This window comes from Microtus ochrogaster, unplaced genomic scaffold (assembly GCF_000317375.1).
Source record: "Microtus ochrogaster isolate Prairie Vole_2 unplaced genomic scaffold, MicOch1.0 UNK153, whole genome shotgun sequence".
Lineage (NCBI taxonomy): Eukaryota > Metazoa > Chordata > Mammalia > Rodentia > Cricetidae > Microtus > Microtus ochrogaster.
In genome coordinates this window covers 135524-146042 of record NW_004949251.1, presented here as the reverse complement: position 1 = coordinate 146042, position 10519 = coordinate 135524, and the positions used below count along the sequence as shown (strand labels likewise).

At 45.9% G+C, this 10519-nt stretch overlaps 1 pseudogene; it reads right to left on the bottom strand.

Annotated features, from left to right (window-relative positions):
* Window positions 1-7802: 7802 nt before the first annotated feature.
* LOC101981909 lies at window positions 7803-8649 on the bottom strand (annotated as a pseudogene).
* Between the last annotated feature and the right edge of the window lie 1870 nt (window positions 8650-10519).

Below are 10519 nucleotides of genomic sequence, written 5' to 3'. Positions count from 1 at the left end.
TCCTCCTCCTCCTCCTTCTCCTCCTCTTCTTCTTTTTTGGATATAGGGTCTCATGTTGTCCAGGTTGATTTCACATTAGCTGTGTAACTAAGGATGAGTTTGAATTTCCGATCTCTCAAGTGCTGGGATTACAGCCCTGGCCCATACCCAGTTTATCTCTCTCTTACTCCTTTGTTTTTTTGTTTTATTTTTGGTTTTGTTCTTTGAGACAGGGTTTCTATGTGCAGCCCTAGTTGTCCTGGAATTCACTCTGTAGACCAGGATGACCTCAAACTTACAGAGATCTGCCTGCCTGTGCCTCCCAAATGCTGGAATTAAAGGCGGGCACCGCCACTGCCTGGCTTTCTCTTAATATCTGTGGTCAAATTGTATTAAACTCTGTTCTTCAAGAACTCCAAATTTTTTTCACCATGACTTGTCCTGAGATTTTGTTTTGTTTTGTTTGAGACAGGGTCTCATGAAATACAAGCTACTAACTATGTAGCTGAGGATGACTTTGAACCTGATTCTAATCCTCCATCTCCCAAGGGCTTGACTTACAGGAGTTCAGCTTTGAGACCAGCTCCGAAATTCTTTTCTGACACGTGCCAATAATCTCAGCTCTATCTTACTCCTCAGGCTGCTACAGGTGGTGGTGGTGCTAAAACATGTGCACAGGAGAAGCCAGGAAAGTTAAACTCACAGGCATCCTTCAAAGGAAAGAGATGCTTAGACCCTTCCTCCTGGAATGCTGAGAGTGGATGTAGCTTGCAACCTGCTGATCCTTTGCTCACTTATAAGCCAAGTCCACCTGTATCTTCCAGAAATTATGTTTTATTTATTCCAAACCCTTTCCCCCTAGAACCTGGAACATTACTTCTAGGTCCTAAACCTCATCCTTGTGAGAAATGTCATTTGAACACAGAAGTTACCTTAGGGCCACAGGGCTGGGCCAAACCCTGACTCCCACAGGCATTACGTTTAACTCAGGCATTCTCCCTAGACCCTTGACTGTTGATTCTAAGTCAACAAGAACCCATCTTACAGATGGGTCACGTGTTCTTTGTAAAGCGCTTCAGAGTAAACGTACCTTAAGTTCTGTTGTACTCACCGGGCTGAGTCGTTAATGACAACTTCCCCCAAATTGTGCTTAAATGTGGCAGAAATGAATGAACTGATGTCAGACCAAGTGGTCTGGGCCCACCATTGGTCACCGGGTGTAGGAAATCACAGCCTACCAGCCCAAGAGGAGCCAGCCTGGGGTCTGCCGGGTGCTGCCAGAGGTCCTGATTGTGCCTAGCCAATGAGGGCAACCATGGGATGCCAACAGATCGGAATGCCTGGGTGCTGGGAAGGTATATAAGGTTTTCCCCATTGCTAAATAAACAAGTCTGCCACGTTCCTTTCACCAACTCCTGACATCTGCTGTTGACACCACACCTTCTCACCCCTTCCCGTGATGGAGTAGTTAGGACCCAACAATGGGGATATTTTCCCTGCTGGCTATAAAGTCTGTAGGGACCTCCCACGGGTGCTTCTGCCTGAAGCTGGTGGGTTGATAAGCCAAGGTTTGCTGAACAACCATCAGAAGGTAAGAGACAGGCAGGAAGCAGATTATTTTCCCACAGCTTCAGGTTCTAGTTTTTGTACCTAAAGTGGGTTCCTTTTCTGTTAGGAATTGTTGGAGCATTGAGACTTTTATTATTTTCCGAGAATAGGAGAAGTAGGAGATAAACTCCATAGTCAATTCAACTCTTGGTGTCTAGGAGGTTATAGAGGAAAAGGAATGGCAGCAGGCAGGCTCACAAGGAGAGTTTTGCAGAGAAGTCTGACACCTCTCTCTCCCACCACATCTGTCCCAAAGGTTCTTCCCACACATAGACATGGGAATTGTCAACTATTACGTCAATGAAGGGTGTGTTCTTTAACATGCAGACAGGACTTAGTATATGAAGTTACACGTTGTCTTAAGTCCAATTAGTTCCTGATAGCTCACCAAAAGAGGGACTTCTGGGCTACAGGCACCGTATCTTCAACAGTAAGAATGGGGTATCGGTCACCCAGGCGGAACTCAGACTAACACATCCAGGAAGAACCCATCTGTCACAGATTGAACTTGATCTTCTGGCCTCCAAAATGTGAGACTCAGTGGGTGTGGTGACCCAGCTCTGGGGAGGAGGTCATCTACATAGTAAGTTCTAGGACATCCAGGGCCACGAAGCAAGGTCTTCCTCTAAGAAGGTCTGGAGGACCAGGGGTCAGTTCTCAGCACTTATATGACGTTTCACAATTCCAGTGCCAAGGGACCCAACACCTTCTTCTGACCTCTGAGGTGCACATGTATACATGCAGGTAAAACACTCATACACATAAAATAAAATAAAATGTTAAAAACAAAAGCCAGAATGACTGGAGAGATGACTTGTAAGCGCTTGCTGCTCCTGCAGAGAACTGGAGCTCAGGTCCCAGCACCCATATCACGCAGCTCACAACCACAGAGGATCGGGTGCCTCTGGCCTTTGTGGGTACTGCACTCATGTGTACGCATCCACGCTCAGAGATACATACAAATAAGCTGAAATTAATTAAACCTTAAAGGACTGATTAATTACTTTTCCCTCGCTTTTGGCTTTCTTCGCCGCCGCAACTGGCTTGAGCCATCGGTTGGGGTAAACCTCGTATCTATTGTGCGTTGCAAATTCCGGAGACCTTGCCTGGTGTACCCACAATTGTGTTTGCACGGGGATCTGCAAAAGGAACGAAGGGGCGGCACAAGATCCAGAGAACTGTGTCGAGCAGGTTCGAGGGTGCAGGGCAACGAGGACACCGGCATTGAGGAATTGTTGCAGGAAAACAGCACTGCACTGGTCGGCGACGCTGCGGCTGGCCTTTCGGAGGACCAGCCACCCCCGGGCGTGGCTCGCGGACTGGGCGCGCGGAAACGGCCCGCGCCACCACCACCGAGAGGCCCCCCTCTCTTTCCTAGAGCGGCCGCCAGCAGCCAGGTATGGCGTTGGCCTCCGAGGCATTCTTGGTGCTGGCCGCCAAGGGGCAGCACAACGGCCAGCGCGGCCCTACGTGGCGTGGCTTGCAGGAGCTAGCAGTGGGCTCGGCCTAGGGAGAAGTTGCTGAGCAGGAGGATGTTTGGAATCCACATTAAAATTAGTTTAAATGTATAAACAGACTCGAAAAACCAAAAAAAAAAAATGTATAAACAGAATATTTTTTTACATTTATTGAAAATATAAATATAGAAACCTATAAGCTACCTTTTGGGAACTAGAAAATAGGATGGGTTTTGGAGCCCTGGCTCTGTTATCTCTGGCACACTCACAAAATCTGTGAGGCGCACACGGCTGGTTTCCACGAGTGTTCAGGGTTTGCAAGTTTACTATAAAGTTACTATAAAGTCTCTGGGGCAGAAATGACGGGCTCTGAGGCCGCTAGGGAGATCAAGGCCAACCTGGGGGTGGGGTGGGTTCTTTGGGAATCCGGCGGGCTTGAGGGGATCTGGAAGGGGTTGGAGGACTGGGTTTGGGTGATCTTTCCCAGGGTGTGAACTTCCGTGTGTGCCGTAGAGAGTGGGCAGAGAGCCAAGTCAAGCATCTAAAACAAGAGCCTCAGAATATGGTTTATTTTGGTCTCCAACAGTTTGTGCTCAGTCAAAAAGGTGGTCCTTGGGACACGGAGGTGGCCAACCACACGATCTTCCCTGGGTCTGACTTGGCAGTCTGCCTGCCCTTGGATTCCTTATCAGACTTCTGAGTGACCTTCCTTCTCTCGTACGCAGGTATTCATTTAGAGGCTTTGGCAGTGATCTGACCCGGAGACTTTCCACCTAGTATGTGGGCTAAATATGAGAGGGAAGGCTAGAATGACTGCATACTGAAACAGAATATCATTTAAAGGTTTAAGATTTTTTTTTGTTTGTTTGAGACAGAATTTTGTTTGGCCTCCAGTCTGCTATGTAGTACAGGCTAGTCTCAGCCTACTGAGCACTGGGATTGCCATGTCACCACAGATGGCTCTGGTTTGGGATTGCCTATAATTAAGTATGTCTGGCGTACTCCTTTAATCCCAGTACTTGTGAGGCAGAGTCAGGTGGTCTCTGGGAGTTCCAGACCAGCCTGGTCTACAGAGTGAGTTCCAGGACAGGCTCCAAAGCTGCAGAAAAACCCTGTCTCGAACCCACACACACACATACACACACACAAAAAAAAAAAAAAAAAGAGAAGGAGGAAGAGGAGGAAGGAGGAGGCAGAAGGAAAAGGAGGAGGAGGGGGAGGTAAAAAAAAAAGAAGGAGCAGGAGGAGGAGTATTTTTGGCTGGAAGGGTATTGGATGGTGGGGTGGTGATGCTGAATCCCAGCACTTGAGAGACAGAGTCAGGGGAGTTTGAGGCCAACCTAGTAAGCTCCAGACCAGCCAGAGTGGCCTAGTGACACTCTGTCTAGAAAACAACAACAAAATTCTAGCAAGGCAGAGTTTTTAAATCATTGTTGACCTGTAGCATGTTTATCCACTAGATCCTTATATACTGCCCAGATGTTAAGACTCCAGAGCAAGCACAAAAAGTAAAAGCTATCCCTATCCATGGGGGAAATCAAAACACATGACGGCCACTGAGTGACCCTAGGACGGCACAGCCTCTCCGGGATGCTCACAAGCTGTGAGGAGAGGCCCATCAATCTTCCCTGGCAGAGGCAGCAGAAGCATGTGCTGCCGTTATAATGTAGCCTTTAAGGACATCTGTGCCGTCATTTCCAAAGCCTTCCAGGAATTCTTGGTAGTTTTGGCTTCTGAGATTTTCCTGGTGAGGTTATAGAGACTTGCCATTTTCTGATAGGAATATCTGCCGAGCATATGAAACACAAAAGAAAATTAAAGTTAAGAAACTTTGTTCTATCCAAGACTGAGGTAACTATGGCAAGTGTCACTGAATAAATTAAACACACAGAGCTTGGTTTGAGACTTGGACCTGTTAGGAAGAGTCATGGGGACTTGGCCAGAACCTTGGACTTAAAGAAAGCTTGCACCTTGGTGGTCGCCTCACAGAAGCCACAGCAGTGGCTAGCAGGAGAACGCCTTGCCATGGACATGGTGAGACATAAACAGGGGATTCAGAGGCTGAAACAAAAGTTTGAAAATACAGACACAGTGCAGAAAGTTAGAACTGCGGAGCTGGCAGATCTTCGTCCAGTTGATGAAGCTATGTGTCTTGAAGCTGGTTCTTTCAGCACTTGGGAGATGAAGCAGATGGTCATCCTACCACATATAGGCACTCTCTGCCCCCCTGGCTCTAGGAGACTCTGCCTCTAAAAGAGAGAGAGGGGCAGTAGGCCCTTCCAAGTAACACACTTCATGTTACCACCACAGGTGTGGAAACGGCTACAAGTTCTCATGCCAGATGGCACCTAACACACATTTCTTTGGTCACATTTAGGAGAGAAATTGATTAGCAGAAAAAGAAGTCATTTGTTCACATAAAAGTTTTTGATGCTTAGAATTCAGAAATTCACTAGGCAGTGGTGTGCAGGCTTTTAATCCCAACACTCAGGAGGCAGAGGTGGATGGATCTCTGTGAGTTCAATGCCAGCCTGGTCTACAGAGCAAGTTCCAGGACAGTCAGGGCTGTTACACAGAGAAACCCTGTCTTGAAAAACCAAAGAAAAAGAATTCAGAATTTTTTTTTAAAGCCAGGAAGAAATAAATAAATAAATAAATTACTATTTTCATTTGAGGAGGAAAATGGTTTAAGTAAAAGTTTCAAATTCTGTGATTATGTGCTAAGGCGAGTTAATATTTTCCATAAAATGAACACCCGCATCTGTTTGGGTGAAGTTAATATTTGTTCCAAGACTCCAGGCAGCTGGCGAGAAAAACACACCTCTATTTCTTTCAGTATGTCTACTGTTTGAATCAGATATACAGAGACCATCTCAGTTGGTCTAGATTTTCACTTGTTTGTTTTGGTAATTATTATCATATTATTTGTTTTGTTTTGTTGACATAGGGGGTCACCACATGGCAGTGGCTGATCTGTCTGACCCTGTCTCCCTAGTGCTGGGACTAAAGGTGTACACCAACACATGGCTGAAGCTCCCCCTCTCTCAGCATTCTGAAACCTTTAACATTTTTCTCCCCAAATTTACTTGAAGACGTATCATAAACTTGGTTGAATAAGGCAATGGTTAATTCAAGTTAAGCAACCACAGGATTAAAAACAAAAATGAGTAATCGTCTTAGTTTTACATTAATTAGCATTAAATTATTGGGAGGTAAAATTGTGAGAACCAATGTACTTCTGCTTTTGTACAAAATTAATGCAATTTTCATTGTTAACTATGCTCAAGTAGGTAAATATACAAACAAATTTTTTATTTATGTGTATGGGCATTCTGCTGGCATGTATGTCTGTGCGCCATGTGTTCTTGGTGTTCTGAGAGGCCAGAAGGCAGCAGATCCCCCTGGGACTGGAGTTACTAACAGTTGTGAGCTGCCATGTGGGCACTGGGAATTAAACCCTGGTCCTCTGGAAGACCAGCTAGTGATCTTGTTGAGCCATCTCTCCAGCCCCCACACAGAATTTTTATCTTAGATGATGGTAGAATGATAAGAGCACTTGCTTAAGCCTGCAGTGCACATCCCAGCACTAGGGAGGCAGACACAGATGGATCTCTGAGTTTGAGGCCAGTCTAGTCTATAGAGTGAGTTCCAGGACAACCAGGGCTACACAGAGAAACTCTATCTTGGAAAACAAAACACAAACAAACAAAAACATTCTGAGCCAGGCCTGATGGCATCTGTAATCCCAGCTACACTGGAGGTCGAGTCAGGAACATCACACGTCCCAAGTCGGCTTGGGTTAGTTTAGCATTTATTCTCATTCATGTCGAGAGATGGTAGCTCTGATCCTGCCATATAGAGGCAGGGTGTGTTACTTTAAAAGTGCCTTTTTCTTCTAAGAATTCCTTTTCCTGCCACGCAGTGCTGGCACACACCTTTAATCCCAGAGCTCAGGAGGCAGGCAAGTTTTCATGTTGGACTATCTTTGGATCACCAGCCTTCAAATAATGACCCGGAGACATCTTATGAGAGCTTTGCCGTAGTTTAGGCCTTTCTTTCCCCCTAACTAGTCTTTATAACTTAATTAAACTCATATTTTTAAATCTACATTTTGTCATGTGGTTTGGTTACCTCTTCTTAGTAAGGCACATCAGACTTGTTGGAGTCTGTTGGCAAAATCACACCTAGATCCCTCTCAGTTTTCCCTCTCTCTATCTGGAAGTTCCGCCTATTTTTTTCTGTCTAGCTATTGGCCATGTAATTCTTTATTAAACCAATCAGAAGGCACCTTAGGCAGACATATTTACAGTGTAAACAAATGTTCTACAGCAGATCTCTGTGAGTTCGAGGCCAGCTTGGTCTACAGAGGAGTTCCAGGACAGTAAGAGTTACACAGAGAAACCCTGTCTCTAAAAACCAAAGCCAAACAACAGAAGAATCTCTTTCCCCAACTGCTGCTCTGATCATTGCACAACGGGTTTCTTGGGTCCCAGCCTCAGACAGAATCTCAGGAGGTGGTAGCCTCTTGCTAACCTCAGGGCACAAAGTAGCTCGTGTCACGACAGCCATCATTTTGACAGACAGGCAAACTGACAGCCTTCTCAGAGTCCCAGTCCACTAAGTGGGCAACATCTACTAGATCTTGGTTAAGGAATGGCAGGGTTGGAAGATGTCTGCCTTCAGCAGGGTCCAGGCTTAAAGGAGGTGTCCATGAGTCAGAGCTGCAGGCTTTGCCTCCTCTTCTTCTTTTTTTTTTTTTTTCAGTTTGCCAAGCTGTGACTGTTTATTAACTGACCAGATTACAAAAGTACCATGGGCAACACCTTAGTTCATCCATCTAATAAGCCTGTTTATCTGGTCTTCCCTGCTGCCAGCGTCTCCACCTTCCACAAAATGAGTTGTCTTTTTCTTCATTCCACCTCGTGGAGAAGACAATTTGAAGGGCCACAGGAAGTTATTCGCTTCCTTGATGCGTTTTCCAACTGTATAGATCTCATGAATTAGATCCTCCATGCAGATGATGCCGTATTTACCAAGAGACCGAGCAATCAAGGAATTATCTGTCAAGGCAATTCTCTTCTTATGAATTTTGCCATAGCCACGTTTGTAGATGAGCTCATTTACTGACTTCAGATTGGGGTACCCCCATGCAATGTATGGTTCCACATCCTCAGCATGTTGATTGAAGCCTTGTTGAGCTTAACGAAGGTGCCGTTGAAGATCTGGCGCAGACGAAGAAGCTGCAACACCTTGTGCACCTTTGGGCTTACACCATTGATACCTCGGATTCTGATGACGAACGCCAGCTTTGGTTCTGCGGGCACGTAGAAGTTCCCAGCTTTCCTTGCCATCCTGGCCATGCGAATCTCCGTCCGGTACATCTGCCTGTACTCCTTGTGATAGTACTTTGCCTTCTCATAGATGAGCTTCCTCTGGGCCCTTCGCAGTGACTTCAGGGCAATCTTCTTCTGAAGGCGCTTCACCTTCAACTCTGCGAAATTTCTTCGCTTTTTCTTCAGGGTTTCTGGCACAGCAGGAACCTTCTTCTTCTTCAGGGTTCCCGGTGCAGCAGGAACCTTTTTTTCTTCTCCGGCACAGCCTCCATGGTTCCAGGCGGAAAAAAAAGAGGAAGTCCTTGCCTCCTCTTCTGAAGGATCATCTGGATAGAAACTGGGAGGCATGACAGCAAATACTTTGGGGCCGAGCTTAGGTTAAATTCTGGCCAAGCAAGTTTGGGCTGATGTCTGACAGTCATCTGTTAGAAGGAACGGGGACAGCAATTTCATAGCTTGTCACAGGATGAGACAGAAACATTTGTCTTGTACAATGCCTAGAATATGGTAAGAGTAAATTAAACATAGGTTATCGCCATTATTCTTAATAAACTGAGATGATTTCAGATTTTATGTAAGGCCACTATCAGTAGTATTAGGCTGAATTCCTTTTCTTCTTTCCTTTTACTTCTTTAATTCTTTGAGTCTGTGGCTATCCTTTGTCAGAAATAGAAAAAAATTAAATGGTGCGTTTACTTCAAAAACACATTTCAAGGAACCCAACTAGAAGTGATCAATTCAAAATCAACTCTGAAGAAATTTTAATTTAAAGGTTCCCACTACCAGAAGCAAGATGATGCTACAGCCAAATCACTTCCCAGAAGGCTGATGCAGAGGCCTGGGCCTGACTCAGCATTGCCCTGGCAACAGAAGGGCCTACAGGGCCTCAGTCCCTGATCCCTTAATCTGAAGACCTGACACACATTCCCCGGGAAAGGTCTCCCGGGCACCTGGCTGTTGGAACTGCTCTGGGGAAGGAGAGAGGTGGAAAATCAAAGATGTGGCCTTTTGTTTGTTTGTTTTTGTTGTTTTGCCAGTGATAAGTGAGAAAAAGTTCTCCCTGAAGCCCAGGCTTCTCCAGACCCCAAAGGTGCAGCTCAGAGAATGAAGCCCAATGCCGCCCAGCCCAGCACCGCCAAGGCAGCAGTGGTTGTTTTGTTTCCTCAGAGAGCCCAGTACGTAATTCTGGAGGCCACACAACCAAGTAGCTTAATGGTCCCAGGCCCACACCTTACTTCATCTGCTTCCTCCTGCCCTGACAAGAATCTCTTAGATGGCAGAGAAAACTCATCAGTCGCCCACTTAATGGCTCCTTCTAGGAAATGCTGTCTTGCTCTAGAGTTTTCTCTCCCACTAAAATTCATTTCCATCCTTAGGACACTCATCATTTTGACAAACACATAGTCTATTCCCTTAATAGATTTCCTTTCCCTCAATCTTAATTTCAATGAAAAAAAATCTGGTATAAATAGAATAGATAACAGACTGGCTTTTCTCTTTCCAACAACCTCCAGATCCCAGGGAAAGAACTTTAGGATCAAACACGGCTTTTTGGGTTGAAGACTCGAGTTCAAATCTGAGCTGTAACCAGACATGGGTGGTTCGGGTCTTTAATCCCAGCACTTTGGAGGTAGAGGCAGGGAGCTCTCTATCAGTTCCAGGACACTCTGGTCTACATAGTAAGTTCCAGACAGCCAGAGGTATATAGTGACACCCTGTCTTAAAAAAAAATGCCACGAGTTTGAGACCAACCTGGGCTACACAGCGAGTCCAGACCAGCCTGGGCTACACAGCGAGTCCAGACCAGCCTGGGTAGGTGCAAGAGCCTGCTTCAGAACACTAAAACCCAAAAAGCAAACATAAAAAAATCCTGACTGTCATTTTCTTTCGTGTGACTTTGGACTACATAAGCTGTTACCCCTGATACCTCTGTGCACTCATGCATGTGCACACACAAGCCCCACCCCCACATAATTAAAACAACGTCCCGAATGGTAGTTGTGACTGCTCACCTTCCCCAGTCTTCGGGCCTTCAAGTTGGTCAGCATTGTCCCTCCTCTTGACTTTATATTCAGTCAGTGGCACCTGCTTCTCCTTACCCCCCCCCCCCATGGACAATGAGACAACCACTGTTAGGTGATA